The 19,753-nt window shown below is 39.4% G+C and overlaps 1 pseudogene; it reads right to left on the bottom strand.

The window, feature by feature from the left end:
* LOC113900695 overlaps positions 1–19,530 on the bottom strand; it is a 105,106-nt pseudogene extending 85,576 nt beyond the window's left edge.
* Positions 19,531–19,753: the final 223 nt, after the last annotated feature.

The raw sequence follows: 19,753 nt of genomic DNA, 5'->3' as shown, positions 1-19,753 counted from the left end.
GAGAAGGGGATGACAGAGGATGAGATGGCTGGATGGCATCACTGACTTGATGGACGTGAGTTTGGGTAAACTCTGGGAGTTGGTGATGGACAGGGAGGCCTGGCGTGCTGAGATTCATGGGGTTGCAAAGAGTCGGACACAACTGAGTGACTGAACTGAATTGAATCTATTAATAGAGGGGTCTGAAAAGCCTTTTCAGTAGTTAAAGTGAGAGACAATGAGCACTTGAACCAAGATGGGGACTAAATTTTTGTGCTAAGAAGGGGCTAAATTTGAGATGTATGAGGAGCTGAACATGGGGAGACTTGGTAATTGGATTGGAGTAAGGGAGCGGTTTTGTGGAACCTGATGTGTGGCATTGCCACTCGTTAAAATGGGAGATGGTGAGCTGAAGACCCAAATTCAATTTGATGTGTTAAGACTCAAGTGTAAAGGTAGAGATGCCCCACAAATAGTTGTGTATCTGAGTCTGAATTCTGGAGAGAAGTAATGAGCTATGGCCTATAGCTAAACCATGAGACTTGAGGGCATTGGGCAGAAAGTAGAGCTGAAGATTTGAGGTATGTGAGATCAGTTTGGCACAGATTCTGTAAAAAAGAAAACTCCAAAATAAACAAAAAAGCCGTGTAGGGGGCAGTTGTGGGTTAGGATGAGTTAGAACTCTAATTCATGCCAAAGGACAGATGGTGTTCCAATTCTGATGATGGTAAGGTAGCCTGAGAGTGAAAAGGAACGTCTTCAATACATAGTGAGAGAGTTTAGGAAAGTTAGATACAGTTTTCATCAGCTTATCCCAAACACTAAGGCTTTATAATTGATTATGTTCACACAAGATGGCCATAATGTTTTTCATTGACTCATTTTGCCCAGAGTTAGACAGAAAGTCAGACTGGGCAGACCCATTGTTGCAATCAACATGGCTAATGTTTGATCCCATCTTTGGTTGATAGTTATGCCTCAAAAGTCCTGGCCAGGCACCCCTATGTGGCACTGTGCCTTCCTAGTAGATGGGAATGAGGGTAGTTATTCAATGACTTGGTATATGCATCAATTTTAATGATTAAAACAGGATTTTCTGTGCAGAGTGTCTAGGCATGAGGTTGAAAGGATAAAATGTCATTATATCTGCAGCATGGAAATGGATTAGTGCTGAAAACTTAACCATTACTTGTGCAAGTTAAAAGTTTGTTAAATTTCACTCTGGGTTTGTGTTCATCTGGGAACTTATGATAATGAATCCTTTTCGTCCCAATTTGGCTCTCTAGAGTAAGAATACTTACAAATCCGTTTAATAACCCAGACTGACTTTTATCTTTGAACTGATGAATCAGGTGCAAAAAAGTGGAATGTAGGTCTTTGTGTATGCCTTTCATTACACTGCTTTTGCAGAAGACAGCATAATTTTGGAGCTGTTCTAAATGTAAGGAAGATCTAATGTACAGCATGGTGACTAATAAAACTGTATTATAAAGTTGAAATTTGCTAAAAGGGTAGATCTCAAGTATTCTCATGTCACACCAAAATAATGGTCATTGTGAGTGATGCGTGTGTTAATTAACTTGATTTTGGTAATCATTTCACAATATATACATGCAGTAAGGACCACATTGTATACCTTAAACATATACAGTTTTGTCAAGTATACCTCAATAAAGCTGGAAAATAAAATACAGGTAAGGGGAAATACAAAATTAAAGGAAATATATCAAGGATTTCACTATATAAAACATTTTAAAGCTTAAAATATATAAACAATAATAAAAATTTTCCCACAGAGTGAGAATGCTATGGCCATGTTTACACGTTTAAGGTAAAAATGAGAATTCAAGAAAATTCACAGATAATTTCAGGAAAAGGAATTTTACTAAATTACAGTGATTTTTGGTTAAAATTCTTTATGCATAAGGTTTTCAATGCTTTATTTTGCTTTCAGTATAGTATACTAGCATATATGTGTATATATATATATATAATATATATAACTATATGCATGCATGTTGAGTTGCTTCATTGTGTCCAACTTTTTGTGACCCTATGGACTGTAGCCTGCCAGGTCCCTCTGTCCATGGGATTCTCTGGCAAGAATACTGGAGTGGACCGACATGCCCTCCTCCAGGGGAGCTTCCTGACCCCAGGAATTGAACCTGCATCTCTTACGTCTCCTACATTGACAGGCAGATTCTTTGCCACTAGCGCCACCTGGGAAGCCCAGGCATATAGTTATAATGGTGTGTGTGGTAGTGTATATTACTCTGTAACAAATGACTTCATAACTTAGGGCTTGACATAATTGTTTCTTTTGCTCATGACTCTGTGGGTCAGGAAGGACTCTGCTTGGTGGTTCATCTCTGCTGCGTGTGTTGTCTGGCAGGGTGGTTGGGGCTAAGGTATTCACTTCCAAGGTGGCATCATCTCTCATGTCTCATGTCCTCTCTCAGTCTCAGCTTCTTTCTCTCTCTTTCATTACATGGTGGAATTACAGGCTTCAGAGCCTTTCCATGTGACTTGGACTTCTCACAGCATGGTGATGTCACTGTAGTCTCTTGGTTTAAAGAGGCAGGAAACAAATAATTCCTACTTAAGGGTGACACCCGTGCCTGGCACAGCATCAAATCTGTGTTCTATTGGTTGAGGCAGATACAAGGCCTAGTGGATGTAAGACAACTGAGAAATAAATTCCACCTCCTTGCGGGATTGTGACAAGGAAGGAGCATGCATGCATGGGTGATATTGCTGCTGTCATCTTTAAAATATGCAGTAGGCCACAGAGCAGAGCCAGGGAGATGCTGCAAGGATCCAGTGCTGCTCCTAAAGTGTGAGCCACAGACCATCCGTGTTAGAATCTCCTGGAGGGGTGATGATTTAATATGTAGAGATCTGAGCCCCATTCCAGACTTTCCAGATCAGAATCAGAATCTCTGTGAGTGGGATTCTGTGGCTTCAACAAGCCCCCCAGGTGACAGTTACATGTACTAAGGCAGTGGAGAGTATTTCTGAGCCTGCCTCTGGAGACTGAAAGACCTGGATGCAATGTGCCTCCCATCGACTAGCTGTGTGGCCTTGAAAGTGCCTTCATTCTCTTAGGGACAGATTCCTCATCTGAAAATCGTGCCAAGAGATAGTACCCACTTCCTGTGTTGTTTCTGAGAACAAAATACATACCACAGAGTCTGGAACATTGTCAGTACATTATTAGTGAATCTTTAGTGAGTTAGTGGGTTTCATTCTCCAAACATGATTCTTCTTTAGTGTGTACTGAGGTTTTATCCACCTAAATGACCTGGACCTGATGTGTGTACGCTTTCTCACTAGAAGCCAACAGATGAACAAGTATGGACTTTCCTGTCTGTTTAGAGTTGAACTGATTCATTTATAATAAAGAACTAACTTACTGAACTGTAAGAAGCATACTAGTTGACAATAACCTTGAAATTGTTTGAAAATTGTTCAGTGAAATAAGTGGGTGCAGTTTGGACAGTAAAACACTCTTGGCATGCCATAATTGGATGAATTTCAAATATGTGTTGACATAGTCCCTGCAAACTCAAGACCTGGTGCTAACATGATGCTAGGACTGAAGCATTTGGTGAGAGAAAAAGGAGGGCTGATGTGACAATTAGCTAGATAAAGAAACCAAAGGCTCAATTTCATATGTTTGTTGACACTTTGTAATAATAGAATTGTAATTTAAAATATTAGGCATGGGCAATTATGAATAAGTTTTGAAAAACCTAATATGTTGTTGGAAAGCGTCATGCTTAGAATGTCAACTGAAGCCTCAGAAAAGGCTCAACATATCTGATTCTCTTCTAGATGTCAGCTGCAATAGATACAAGGCTGTAGCCTCTGAAAACGGGGCACCGTGTGTTCATGACAGGGCAAGAAGTGTTCAGAAGAAGATGGAAAGCACCCAGGGTCTGTTTCCTGTCCCTGCAGAGCACCTGAGGTAAGGGTCTTCTTGAAAAGTCAACATCCTTAAACTCTTGTCCTTAAATGTGTTTTGTATGACTAAGAACAAAATAAGAAAGTGGTCCTGGGAGAGGTCCATTTAGAATGATAGACGGAAATTTCACACACCCTGTGAATGTTCTGTGTGCTGTTGGTTCTTTTAAAAAAAAATAACCCTCTTATGTATGCAGCATCTGTTCTTCTAAAGCACTTTAGGCTTTGTGGCTAATAGGGATCTATATATACCTATATAACAAATTTCCAAAGTATTCCCAATTTCTATTTCTTTTTTCCCCCCCTAATTTCTATTTCGTTATGGTCCATCATTTGTTTATTCCTTCTCTTCCTTTTCTAATTTTCTGAAACTGCTCCTTATATTTGTGTATTTATCTTCTCTATCCATTTTGTTTTGACCTCCACCCATCCAATTTATTCAACATTTGCCCTCGGAAACAATGACAGTCCGACAACAACCAAAACAATGACGACAAAATCAGTTAATTTTGTTGAGCATTTACAGTGTATCAGATGCTACAACTTCCTTTCTTCCTCTCCTTCCACCAGTGCTTCTCTCCCCATACAGACAAGTATGTCTTTTTTTTTTTTTTTTAAATGAGGAAATTCATTTTTTTTAAAAAAGTGTATTTATTTTTGGCTGCACTGGGCCTTTGCTGCTGCACTCAGGTTTTCTCTAGCTGGGACAAGGACGGGCTTCAAGTTGCTGTGCTCAGGCTTCTCACTGTGGTGGCTTCTCTTGTGTGGAACACGGACGCTAGGTGTTCAGGCTTTGATGGTTGTGGCTCCTGGACTCTAGGGGCTCAGCAGTTGTGACACATGGGCTTAGTTGCCCCACAGCATGTGGAATCTTCCCAGAATAGAGATTGAACCCATGTCCCCTGCATTGGCTGGGGGATTCTTAACCACGGATCACCAGGGAAGTCCCAGACACTTTTGTCTTTTACTTTTAACTGTGGAAGTAAATTTTCCTCCTTTTGTGATATATCATATCCTCATCAGAGCCATGAACACAAGTCATGAGTGCACTCTATTATTCTGCTTCAGTATTTAAAATATAGGAGCAAGAAGCCATCTTGTAGCAAAGAACAAATCTGCTTGCTATGTACACATCTAATCCCAGGCATCATATCTAACAGTGTCTCTACTTTATTGTTTATTTTATTGTTAATATCTTGTGGCCAGGAAAGGGAGAAGTTTTTTCTTTGGCTTTCTTCCTGCAGAAACAGAGGACCAGAGGCATTAACTAGATAAAATGAAGCTCCTTTTACTTTGCTGAAGCTGAGATGAACGCTCCACGTGCCAGGAAAAGAGGACGTCCAAGTAGTTACAAGATGAAGTGGCCTCAATGAGCACTTGAGCAAAGAGCTCCCTGATGGCCTGTCTGCCATCTCCTGGGCATCCCCAGCTGTCGAGAATTTGTGGGAGGAGAAACTGTGCAGGGAGATGCCCTTCCTTTGTGCCATGTGTCTGAGTGTGGTTGTTTTCATTCCTCCCAAATCAGGCATAACCTGAGAATCATATTGAAGTGCAAATTGCAGAAGTGAGCAGAATGTTGATTCTCTCTGAGAGAGTCCATCCTTGATAATTCTTTCATGTCTAATATTTTTATGAAATCATTGTAGAGCTCGACCATCAAAGTGTATCCTAAAGAAATTTATTTAGATTTCTTCTGTGCAAGTACAAGTTATGAGACTAACAAGAGGTCTTTGTTTACCGAGGTTTTGAAAAATGAAACAGAGGAGGAAATATTTTCAATGATTTTGGATAATGATAAAACTAAACCTATCTAAGAAGTTGTGTTTTCTGTACTGTTGCTGAAGAACCTCCCACTTCTCCACGAAACTTTGATCCTGACTGTCAGGACATGACATAAGCATGACTCAAGCAATTTGTGTTTCAAGAAGACACATAAATTCATCTCTAAAGAGTCAGAAAATGGAAGGAAGCTGCAATGATGGTGGCTTGAATGAAATGAACAAGGAATGATATGGGATGCCTCATAATAGAGTCTAGCTCAGGACTCACCGCTGCCATAATCGATTCCTTTGGAAGCCTTTGAAAGAGCCTTGACTTCAGAGGGAAAGGGAGAAGGAAGGGAGACATAAATTAGCATGAATTACATCAGTTGTTTCCCACCTGTTACCTTGACTCTAGTCAATGAAGCCAATAGTATTACCCAAAATTTGTAGTCAGTGAAGTCACATTGTTGCTAAGTGGTAGAGACAGGATTTGAACTTGCCTCTCTTAAGTGTGTGCTTATTCCACTGCTTGCTGCTTCCCTGAGAAACTATGTGCTTAGAATTTCTTCCTTAAATAATTGGAGCTACTAATAATGTCGAGACAGGTAATTTTCTAGCTCCGATTTGAGCCTAGAGTAGTTCCCCTATCCTTTTTATGTGTGTGACCCAGTGTACCAGGCTTACTCATTATTAGATAAACATTTAAACTGCAGTATATCTTGCCTAATAATGCTAACCCAAACAAACCTGAACTTTTTCCCCCTATGTCTCTAGATGATTATTCTGCTATAGAACTTTCATATGTCTTAAAGACATTATTGGAAGTGGGTATTTGTTGTGCTATTGTTCTAGATATTTTGTTTCACTGGAAATTCCCACCTAGTGGAAACTTAATGGCTCCATCATGTCCTGCAGAAACTGTCAGCTTGCCTATGCAGCCTTCTGCTCTCATGTCAGCGTGGAGTTTCTACTCTTAAAGAGGGGTCATCTTCATTTTGGTCCATTCTGATTCATGATGTAACACCTCAAATAAAGGAGTGTAGCTGTTCATTAGAATCTATGCCAGCCCCTATCCATATCATGTGGATACTTCATAATGATGCTCTGTCACTTAAAATGGGATTTTGCATGAGTGCATCATAGAACTGCATTAACCTGTTGCAAACAGATTATTTTCCTCCAGATTCACAGCCCCCCCCACCCAAAAAAAAGACACAATAAATGACATATTAGATGCCTCGGTACCTTGATTTCATTTTTGGCTTTGTCACAGCTTGCATATGATTATAGATGGCAGAAAATTAAGGTGCCGAGCATTCAATTTTTTGACAGTTATAATCTTACTTGTGTAAGAAAGGCACTTACCAAGAAACCAGCACAGGTCGTTCATTTTCCTTTCCTCTGCATGTCCTGAGAATGAATCAAAGCCCTGGGAGCTAATCTGCAAGGGTAAGAAAACCTGGGCAGCTAAACCTGTTTGCCACATCTATGGAATCTGGACTCTTTGCAGCACCTGATTCTGGAGCTGTAGACGAGTTAATATTAAAAATATGGTGTGATCTGTCAGCCTATGTTGTGATATACTGCTGCTGGAGGAATTGACACACACTCTGAGAGCTTCTTTTCAGGATAAATTCCAGTGACTCTCCTCTATTTTAGCAACTCAACATTCTGCATTTGGACTTAACTGCATCCTTAACCCTCTGCTCTAAATCTTCCTCTTTTCGTGTATTGATACTGTTTCTATTAGGAAAGCATTTCTATCAGATTTTTCTCTCTGGAGGAGATTGTTTTTTTTTTTGCTTCTGCATTATTTCAAACTCATAGATGGGCAGATTCAGAGTCCAGGGAACAATTTGCAGGACTCACTTTCTCTCCTGGTATTAGGTATGATCTAGCTGTGGTTGTATCTACTGCTTTTCTGTAGGTGGTAATAGACACACACCATGAAAAAGTCTAATAAATTTTTGTTTTCAAAAAGATTTCCTGAAAGCTAGTTTCTTACAATATACACAGGGGATCATTCCCTAAATTCAAGGAATCAACATGCTGCCTTTCAAAAACACTTAACCATCTGACCTCTAGTCTCCATCTTTACTCTTTCTTTCCCAATACCCCAATATCTTAATTCAGTATTTGCTGGATCATTGCCATAGCTCCTTATACCTCACTCCTCTTTCAATACTAATTCATTTTCCCTTATTGAAGGTAACTTTCTAAGAAACAAACATGATCACATTAGTTCCCTTGCCTGAAATACTCATGAGTATCCCCTTTGCCTGTAGGATATATTGTGATTTTCATAGCATGACTGTCATCATCTGACCACAGCTTACCTTTCTCTGATTGGTTTATTTGTATTTTTATACCATTTCCTTTAGGTAGCTCTTAGAAATGCATACAATCTAACAAACTAAAAAGGAAAAAAAGGAATCAAATCAAAGGGATTAATGACATTTTATTTTCCTTTTTGCTTTGCCAAGTTTAAGAAATTGCCCTGTTAAAGCAGTGGGAAAATCATTGCTCTATTGATGGAGGCAGCTAAAGGAAATTTTACATGAGTGTTCCATAATGAAGTAGATAGCAGAATTTACTTGTCCATTCTCCCTTCTCAAATCCTATCTTTTCTGACTTGGAATCTATTGATGTTATAACATAGTTTACATACAAATGTTTGTTTTTGTTAGTATAATGTCAACATTAATATGCAGACATTGCTTTTCTAGCAAATGAGGAAAGATATTTTAAAACTTGAAAAGTTTAAAAAGAATTTAGGCAGTGTATTGTTTCCCTTGATCTGGGTTAAGGCAGAACCAGAAATTAGATTAAAGCTTGTGGGTCTGATATAGATGCAGAGAAAATTAAGATGCAGTATTTGATGGGTAGGCATAATCCATATGGAGCAGGGAATTTTAAGTAAAAAGGGAACAGGGAACAGCACAAGCAAATGCATAAAAATTGAAAAACACATTATATGTTTAAATTATGGTGAATAAAAATGTTTGGATAAAAAGGAAATTATATGTCTGGAAATAGAAAGCAATATGGACTGAAAAGGTTTTGAGGACAGGACTGAGGATCTGAAGTGCCAGAGAAACGGGTCTGAACATGACTCAATAGGCAATAGGGTGCTACTGGAAGAGTTTCTACAAATTTTGTTTGAGCTATTTGTACATACAGGGCGAGGTTCTGGGTAGGTTATTGGATATACGGGTTTGTCCTTTCTAGGTTAAATCAAAAAATTTCAAAGTCACCATTTTTGAATTTTGGGGACTTTCCACTATGGAGAGACGTGAAATCTGCAGTTAGACTCCTGAATGAACAAGGTTGGTAACTAAGTGATAAACTTTTAAATTCCAGCTGAGATGATGTGCCCGTGTGACCTTCACCCTCAATCTTGTCTGTGTTTTCATTCATAAAATGAACGGGCGGGAGGGACGTGAGTGGAATATGTGAGCAGGTCACAAAACTACAACTGAGGGGCTTTGCACAACACGAGAAGCTGGTGTCAGAGGCTTCCTGGGAGCTTTCACAGGCAAGCAGAAAAACAAGCCCTTAGAAGCGAGAATATTCTGAAGAAGGAGGAGATCACCAAAGGTGGGAGGCTGAGCAACACTGTGCTCAGGACCTTGACAGCTTTTATAATATATACTGTGTTAACTGGTTAAAAAATAAAAATAATCACTTGTGTTGAAAATTTGGAAATTATAGAATAAGTGTTTAAAAAGAAAATAAAAATCATTTGCAATGTAACCCTCCTATGGTAGCCACTATGAACATTTTGATGTATATATAGACAAGCTTTTTTTCCCTTCCACGCATTGAATGGCATAATCCTGTACATATGCAGGACTTTATAACCTGTCCTCTTCTTTAAAATGTACGAGGATATTTTTCCAGGTAAAACATTTTTTTTTTCCTCTCAGAAATAATGGAATGGAAATCTGAAGTCAGTTTACTTCTGGCATAGGCAACTTAGGGCAAAATGCCATATGATTGCCATTGAGTATTTCATGAAAATTTTACCTTATTATAAAATCACAAGCTGGGGCATACTAACTACACGGATAGAAATCACACTGTGATAAACATAAATTCTTTCACATATTTATTTGCTTCTTTGAGATGAATTCCCAAAAGTAGAATTTATAGGTCAAAAAGTTGTAAACAATTTTAAGTATGTTAATGAATATTTCCAAAATGTTCCCCAGGAGATTTTTGCAATTTACATTCCCCTCTTTCCTATGTACAGGTCAATCTTGAGATTTAAAGGATGATGTCTTAATGGGTTGTTTGATTAACAAGTTCTGTGAATGTGCAATAGCACTGAAATAAACATCAGGCTGAGCTGTTTGCAGTTGCTGGATGTAGATTGCACTCTCATTGATAGCTTAGAAACATTTAAGCAGGTGCTTAATAGATGATAAATAGCATATATCATATCTTTTGATTAAACATAAAATATTTATTATAACTCCTGAAGGTATTGGAAAAATCAGCAAAACATATGAAAATACTTAATCTGGCTAGTTACACATTTATAATGTAAGAGGTACTTTTCATGTGTTTATTAAAGTGGAATCAGATTGCAGAATTCTCAATAATTTAAATGAAATGTTCCCAGGGAAGGTGCCATATGCTACCATCTGCATTTCGTATGTTTTATTAATTCAAGGGGAAAAAAGTCTTAAGAGCTACAGGAAAAACATAGTCAAATTTAACTGAAGCGTTTATTTGGTCAAGTCATTAAGGGGATATATCCTTATGGGTGCAAAATAAATATTATTGAATTAAGTTTTTAAATCCATAAAGGACCCAAAAAGGCAAGACCTATTTTCCAAATTAGAAAGAAATGCAAAGAGAACTTACTCTCTTTATCAAAAGAGAGAGAGAGATTGATTCTATGGGGATATGATTAAGTCTTAGAACTTTTTATATGCTATTTTATGCATTTGTCAAGAATCAGTTCAGTTCAGTTCAGTTCAGTCGCTCAGTTGTGTCCGACTCTTTGCGACACCATGAGTCGCAGCACACCAGGCCTCCCTACCATCACCAACTCCTGGAGTTCACTCAAACTCATGTCCATCGAGTCGGTGATGCCATCCAGCCATCTCGTCCTCTGTTTTCCCCTTCTCCTCTTGCCCCCAATCCCTCCCAGAATCAGAGTCTTTTCCAATGAGTCAACTCTTTGCATGAAGTGGCCAAAGTATTGGAGTTTCAGCCTCAGCATTACTCCTTCCAATGAACACCCAGGACTGGTCTCCTTTAGGATGGACTGGTTGGATCTCCTTGCAGTCCAAGAGTCCTTGCTCTCAAGAGTCTTGTCCAGCACCACAGTTCAAAAGCATCAATTCTTCGGCACTCAGCTTTCTTCACAGTCTAACTCTCACATACATACATGACCACTGGAAAAACCATAGCCTTGACTAGACGGACCTTTGTTGGCAAAGTAATATCTCTGCTTTTTAATATGCTATCTAGGTTGGTCATAAGTTTCCTTCCAAGGAGTAAGCGTCTTTTAATTTCATGGCTGCAATCACCATCTGCAGTGATTTTGGAGCCCCACAAAATAAAGTCTGACACTTTCTATTGTTTCCTCATCTATTTGCTATGAAGTGATGGGACCAGATGCCATGATCTTCGTTTTCTGAATGTTGAGCTTTAAGCCAACTTTTTCACTCTCCTCTTGTCAAGAATAACTCATGAGAAAATTCATGAATTTATTCAGAAAAATTTCTACCAATTTTGATGATACACTACCGTTCTAGAGATCCCTAAAGCTTTTGAGAGAGCAAAAAATACTTTCCTTCTCTGCACTGACAGCTTTTGGTAACAGTTTCTAGGAGTTGTGATCTGGTAGAGAGAGTCTCATTAGTTTAAATACCAGATTTTAAACAACTGTTACCTGTCCAAGTGTTGGGTTAATTGGCATGCAGAATTTTAGTAAATGAGCCTTGCTGGACTTTAAGGGTCTTAAGAATATATACCTCATTTGGAAATTGAATTCTCATCATTATTTGATAATGGAAGTAGAGTGACCATATGTACATAAAAATTCTAGAGCTATACCTGTGTATTGCAAACTCTTAACAAATGTTAAGCTGTTTTTATATTAGTATGGAAGTAATAATACTTGTTTTGCTGTTGCTATGGCTGTTTCATCTTGATTGCTATTATTATTACAATCAGGAAACCAGAGTCAACTTTTCCACCTTTTCAGAGAATTGCTGATTGATATAAACTCCTGAAAGTCAGGAAAATTCTTCAGATGAGGGCAAGTATCTGCTGAGCACTGTTCTAGGAAGTGTCGTTGCATTGAGATCCACACAATAGGCCTCTTCTGTTCTTTCACTTCTCAAAACAACACAAACAACAACCAGGCACAAGACTGTCTCAAATGCTGATTCCTATGCTGATTGTTGAAGCATGAATGATGCTTCTCTGGGTGGTGTGACCAAGAGCTCCATACTCTCTTTCATAGTCTATCTTCCTAGAATTGTGATGAAGCAGATATCAGTGACACAACCTGTCCCTGTTCCTGCTTTACCCTCATGACAAGATAAAGTTAGGCCCACCATGTCAAGAAAGGTCAAATGAACATAGGCGTGTTGTCTCTAAAAGTAGTTCAAATGTCCTCATTCTTTTTCCTATTTTAACTTGCATAAACTAAAGAAATGCTCTGTCTTTAACCTACATCTGTTGTTTTTGTCTTCTTCTTTAAGGGGTAAAATAGTCTTTGGTACAAGGTGACATTGAGAGTGAATGCGGAAAGGGCAGCTATGGAATTGTCTCTTTAGCAGCACCCTCTCTTGTCTGCTCTCTTCTCCGTAAGATTCCATATGGCTATTTCAGGGGTGGTCATTTTTTCACACGACCCTGTTCTCCTAGCTAGATTTCTTAATGTTTGGAGAAAGGTGGTCTGTGGTGGGAGAGAAGGAATCCAGTATGAGACGAGTACAAAGAAAAGGGAGAAAGAGAAAGGGGGAGAGAGAGAGAGAGAAAGAATGAGGGAGATATTCATCACCTGGGTCCTAGTCTTAATTCTTCCTGAGGCTCATTTACATCCTTCTGTTTTTTGTTTTGTTTTGATAATTCAACTGTAACTTGAATTTCTTGAGCCAACCAATTTATCTTTGATGTTTAAGATGGTTTGGGTTTGCCTTGGGTTTCCAGTAGTGTAACAAAATAAGTTCTGATTTCTCACTGTTACCAGCTTCTCTGACTTCTCATTGTCATTCAAGCTCTTGAAATTCTCCAGCCCAGAATACTGGAGTGGGCAGCCTTTCCCTTCTCCAGGGGATCTTACCAACCCAGGGATCGAACCTAAGTCTCCCGCATTGCAGGCAGATTCTTTACAAGCTAAGCCACAGGAAAGCCCGGGAGACTCAGGATCATCCATCAAATTGGCTGTACTTATTGTGCCAAGCATTAGATGCAACAGTCTCAGCCTGAGCATCATTTCATTGCAACATAAAGATGGGTACCATTGATCAGCCCTTGGTGCTGGCACAGTCAAGTGCCCTAATTCAAACACCATTATTTATCCAAAAGAGAAGCCACATTCTTATCTAGTCTATCTTTCAAAAGCTGAAAAACTTCATGTTCTAGCAAATGATCGTATGTGACATGTCTCCCACTCATATATGCCAGTTCTCCCACTTATTTTCCTCCTCCATTTGTCATGTGGGAATATCACTGTGAGCTTTTTTAAAGACAGTTAGCAACTTTCATAACTTAGAGAGTAAGTTGTATTTCCAATTAAATTATAAACCCATAGGAAAGATATTGATGTCTGGACACATCTCAAATCAGTCTGTTGGAGATATTATGATTATTTGGGGTTTGGAATCCTTTAACACACTAACATTAACTTTATATACTCTGTCTTGTTAATGTAACCATTATGCAGGAAAGAATCATGAATTCAGATAACCATTCATTTTATGTGGCTTTTTTTTTGGGGGGGGCTGATTGTCTGGATAACAGGCTCCCTGATTCTCTATCTCAACCTGTGTTATAAATAAATCAGGCAACACAGTCAACATTGTTGGAGTTGTTGAGATTCGGGGCTGGGTCTAAAGTGAAACGAATGAGGCAGTGAGGGTGCAAAATGAAGGAGACACTCACTCTCGAGACTGGACCAAGCATCTCTCTTACCTCACCTCACCTCATCCTGGCCCTGTTGAAAGGCTAGAGGCTAGTTTAGCAGATATTCGCATGTATCAAATTAGAAACCTAGCCAGCAGTATATTTGTACCAACTGTGGGATTAATAAAAGTCAGGAAAAAAAGAGAATTGATTTATTAGCAGATCTGCCAAGTTTACCTTCTTCTTTCTTCCATTAGGAAAGGCATCCCCCACAGCTTTCAGCACCCGTCTGTCCCAGGAAGCATCACGTGGCATTTGGAAAAGCACCTGGGACTCAAGTTCATGTCTTTGAGTTACTCTTGACTATCAAAAATCAAAATAGCCAGATGATACCTAATGTTCTTTCCAGCTAGGAAGTTCTGGGTCTAAAATACTTTCTCATTGGTGATTCCACAATAGGTTCTTGATTAGTTGTTGGCAGAAAGTAGGCCCAGGCCCAGAGACTGCCTTGGGCCGTGAGGATGTGGGTGACATTTGTTTTCAGCTGCCCTAACATCTTTATTGTGTCCTCCTTTTTCTTCTTGATGGTTCATCTTTCCAGCTCTTTTGAGTTCCTAGTGCCCTCTTGGGCTCTCCCATTGTCTTACTCAAAGACCTGAGTCCTGTCTTCACAGCGTGGGAATGACTAATGACAATTTGAAATAGAGTTCCTCTACAGGGGATGTGCAACTGGAAAGGCATGAGTAACACCTGAGTTCTTAATAAGTAGGCAGAGAAGTGGGCTGCATGTACTCAGAGGCGAGCAAATTGGACGTGAGTTTAGGACAGGTGAGCCAGGAAAGGTAAGTTCAAGGTTCAGCTCTAAAAGTGATAATCTTTAATCTAAGGACAAAGACCAGATCCTCTCTGACAGTATTCCAAGGTTTGGCAAAGGGGAGCTGATAGTGAGAGAGGCAATGCGTGCAATGATCAGTCCAACTCTTTGTGACTCTATGGACTGTAGCCTGCCAGGCTCCTCTGTCCATGGGATTCTGCAGGCAAGAATACTGTACTGAGTTGCCATTTCCTCCTCCAGGGGATCTTCCCGACCCAGGGATCAAGTCAGATCTTGGGAGTCTCCTACACTGGTGGGCAGATTCTTTACCACTGAGAGAGACAAGGCTCACCTCAAATCTCTGTAAGGACTTACAGCAACTCATTTGGATAGAGCTGCTAAGATTACCCCCAATTATTTCATATTTTGGCAATATAATGTTCAATTTTAGCTCTGTTTTATGCATTTAAAATTTGATTCCTCCAACTAAGATTATAATCGAGGTCGTGTATCTTTCATTTCACCTGGCATAATGTGAAGAAGGTAGCAGGTGGTCAATATTTGCTCACTTTAATTGAATTCTGTAACAGGCAGGGTCTAGTTCTCTCACATGCATATATGACCCTAATGTCATATACTATTAATGTTGGTACTGCTTGTAAATATCACAGTGTCATTATTTTAACATTTATTTTTCTTTTAAGGAGGTTATACTTGAATGTCCCTCTCCTTTTGCTTCAATAACTGTATTAAAAGAACTCTCCCAGCACTTAATCCTATGTGATTAAACTGAATAATCAAGAGACTTCATTCTTCATCCTGAGACAATCCAATGTGTCTTTTCTGGCTCATTCTATCTGCATTAGCTGATAGGATTTTTTTAAAAATAGCAATCTGAGTTCTTTAAAAGCTTTACTTAGGCCAGACTTCAGACATTACCACCACTTGACAGTTTCAGTTACCAGCTCTGATTCTTAGTAACTACCCGATCTGCACCCCTCCCTTGCCAAAACAAATTAAAAAAAAACACAAAAAACACTGAGGAAGTCATCTCCAATGTAGGACTTGGTGTGCATGCTAAGTCTCTCAGTCGTGTCTGACTCTGTGTGGCCCCATGGACTGTAGCCCTCCAGGCTCCTCTGTCCTTGGGATTCTCCAGGCAAGAATACTGAAGTGGGTTGCCATTTCCTCCTCCAGGGGATCATCCTGACCCAGGGATTGAACCCACTTGTCTTATGTCTCCTGCATTGGCAGGTGAGTTCTTTACCACTAGTGCTACCTGGGAAGCCCAACTTAGGACTTTGATTGCTTTTAAAGCACACGTGCTGATAATATAAACATGTGACCAAATGTTCCCTCCAGTAAAGTGCCTGCCACAGAAGTGCGTTCTGCATGTTTGTTTTAACCATGCAGTGCCTATGCCATCTGGCAGATTCCTCATGAAAATGAAACTGCTTTCGTGGCTGAGTAGATGTCAAATGGAATTGTATAACAGTAATAAGGCCTTTTCTGGTTCATGAATATAGCTTAGGTGCTGTTTCAAGCATGAAACTGTAGATGCTGCTAAAATAGTCACTTTTTTTTTCTCTTAGAGGTAAAGAATATACTAAGAGTGGAGTCACTTCTATGAATTTAGAACCTAGCCATGATTTTTAATGTTGAGAAAAGTAGTTGCAAATTCTTCGTCTATGATTTTTGAAATATAATTCCAGACTTTAATTTAGCTCTGGGTTTATGCCTTTCCAAAATAACAAATTCAGAAGAAGAGACTGGATCTTTTTGCCTTCAAAATGAAGAAAAAGTGAGGTCTGGGGCTTCTAGAATATATCAAATACACCGATGCCAGACAGAATTCCCTCCTCCTTTTCCATCAAGCCACACCCCCTTTCCACCTTCCCCAGGTACTCTATACACCTTAAAAAATGGATCTTACCCATGCCACCCTCCAGGGGGCTGATGCAGGTTTAAGGAATTTTAGAACACTCCATCAGTTCCAGTGGAACATACTGCCTTGGTTGAGGAGGTGTCAGGGATGGAAATAATCCTTCATGATTAAAGGTATTTGTAAAAAATTTTTTGCATGTCTGCCATATTGTACAACCTGATAGTATATTCTCTTCTGTCTATACTAATTTATTTTCTGGCAGGCTTGGGACTCAACATTTGTCATGCTTGGTATTCAGCTTCACACAAAAAGTTTCTCTTAATGCAGCTTTATGCATCTCATACATGTTTGTATCTTTTCCCAGCATAATTTTAGGCTCAGTAGAGTTTAGTAATAACCGTCTCCTCTGTTATTAGGGCCTGTATCTATTGCATCAATGCAGGTTTCAAGTCTTTCAAGTGATATGCCTCAAGAACTTGCTGCAGCACAAGTGCAAGTGCCATCAGAAATGAGGCAGGCATCTGGTTTTCTGGTCAGTGTACCCCCAATGTGTATGCGTCCCTTTGCATGCACCTATGCAGTCATTATATCTCAAATGGCACATTGTTATAAGACACAATATAACTTTATGTTGAACAGCTATGAGAGATGCTTGGAAACTTGTGCTTGCAAACTAGGTCTCTTATTTGCTTTATAATCTAACATTTAAGTGAAAGAGGAGTGAAAAAATTGACTTAAAACTCAAAGTTCAAAAGACTATGATCATGGCATCTGGTCCCATCATTTCATGGCAAATAGGTGAGGAAACAACGGAAACAGTGAGAGACTTTATTTTTTGGGCTCCAAAATCACTACAGATGATGACTGCAGCCATTAAATTAAAAGACGCTTGCTCATTGGAAGAAAAGCTATGATCAACCTAGACACCATATTAAAAAGCAGAGGCATTACTTTGCCAACGAAGGTCCATCTAGGCAAACTATGGTCTTTCTAGTAGTCATGTATGGATGTGAGAGTTGGACTATAAAGAAAGCTGAGTGCCGAAGAATTGATGCTTTTGAACTGTGGTGTTGGAAGAGACTCTTGAGAGTCCCTTGGACTGCAAGGAGATCCAACCAGTCCATCCTAAAGGAAATCAGTCCTGAATATTCATTGGAAGGACTGATGCTGAATCTGAAACTCCAATACTTTGGCCACCTGATGTGAAGAACTGACTCATTGGAAAAGACCCTGCTGCTGGGAAAGATTGAGGGCAGGAGGAGAAGGGGATGACAGAGGATGAGATGGTTAATGGGATCACCGACTCTATGGACATGAGTTTCAGTAAGCTCTGGGAGTTGATGATGGACAAGGAAGCCTGGCGTGCTGCAGTCCATGGGGTCGCAAAGAGTCTGACATGACTGAGTGACTGCACTGAACGGAACTGAATCTAACACTGGGAAGCTGGTGGAGAGATCGCCCCACTGTCCTCATCTATTGTTTTCAAGAGGGGATATCTCACCTCCAGGCCTACAGGCTTTTTCTGATAGCTATTGATGAAGAAAGTGCCACATGTTGGCATAGGGTTTTTGTTCAGGGCTTGTGATTATAATTGTTATTAAAAATAAGTGTCTCTGAGGCATATGGCAGCTTCCCTTCACTTGTGATCAAACTGCAAACGGTGTGAGGCAACTGGGCTGTAGATGAATGAGGGGCTGGAATTTAGTTAGTATTCTATAGGAACTGGTTTCAACCTCAGAGGCCTTTGATGAACTATCATTTGGATTCTAGAATACCTATTCTTTCTTCCAAAACATTTTATGCAGGAAACAGCATTCTCCTGCCTCTAGTACCTAGAAAAGGATGGGACATTGTGTAGGTTTCTTGCACAGGTTTTTATAGCTGGAGATGAAAGCTTATAGCAATACTAACCTTTTAGTTATTTAGTTACAAGCTTGTCATTCACATAGGACTTCTGATTATTACTTTGAGTTTTATAGTTCAATTAGGCTTTCAGGGTATAAAGATTATAGCTGACTGGCAGCTCCTAGTCATTACCCTGTTTTGCTAGGCTTCTATCCATTTTAGAAAATCCATTTCACTCCTGTGAACAGAAATGACCCTGCTTAAAAGGAGCAGCCCCAAGATCCAAGTGAGACGTGTGCGTGGAGCTGACATTTTGTCCCTTTCACAACTTGTAGATGGTCTCTTTGATGAGATGCCCAGTTTGAAGGTGATCCTGTGGGGATGGCATCATATCTCTGGATGTGTAGATTGCCTTGTAGATCAAACAGCTGCTTTTTCAGCTGATTTTGCATTGGATGGAATCACATCTGTCTGAGAGCCAGAAAAAAGTCATCGTGAGCAGGGGAGAATACACATGTGATATGCAGTGTGGCATAGGCTGAAAGAGATTTAGCAGTGAAAATTATTTACTTATGTTTTTCCCCTGCTGCTTCCTCAACTGATATGCTGCATTAAAGATAAGCTTGGGATTATCCATGAAGATTGATAAAGAGTTTTAAAATTCTGAAGACTACATCAGCACCTCATTGGCTGGCATTTAAAAGTTTTTAATTCACTATCTAAAATGTGTGGAGAGAGTGGAAAATGGAACAGAGATTGTGAAGATGCTTGGGTTTTGTCAGCACAACATACAAATAAGAGGATGCTAAGCGAGAACCGTTGTCACGTATCCAATGTTGTACAGAAACCCAGATGTCTCTGTAGATGGCAAAATCTGGGCATTCAGCATTGGGCACAAAAATATTTTCTAATGAACTGAATTGTGTATTTATTTCTTCAGATACTTTAGTAGTATCTGTAGTCCCAGAGTTAGACTAAAACTTCCAAATAGCTTTGCAGGATTTCTACCAATTATTATTAGATACACTATTATTCTTTCAAGTCAGTTAACAAATGTGTATTGAGCACTTACCAGGAATTATTTCAAATTCTGTAGATCCAGTGGTGAGTAAGTTACACCGGGTCCTTCTTTCTTGGAGCTCACACTTGTCTTTGATAGGAGGCTGCCCTGAGAGGATGCCTGATAGGGTCATGTCTCCTTTCTCTAATACTTTATTGGCACTAATCAGGGATAGCTAGCTTTATATGCATAATCTGTAGATCTCTAATTTTATCAAGTATTTTGTGTTTAGTCCTACAAGGTACTTTTACATTGTTTTTCCAATTGTGTCTAATCTGTTTAGTCCAACAGGGCCACCGAGACATCTGTTTTTCCAACTTCTTTATTAAAAACTTATTTTATTTTTTCTATAAGCT

Source organism: Bos indicus x Bos taurus, chromosome 11 (genome assembly GCF_003369695.1).
Source record: "Bos indicus x Bos taurus breed Angus x Brahman F1 hybrid chromosome 11, Bos_hybrid_MaternalHap_v2.0, whole genome shotgun sequence".
NCBI lineage: Eukaryota > Metazoa > Chordata > Mammalia > Artiodactyla > Bovidae > Bos > Bos indicus x Bos taurus.
The sequence above is the reverse complement of the archived record's forward strand: the minus strand, read 5'-3'. Positions and strand labels throughout refer to the sequence as shown.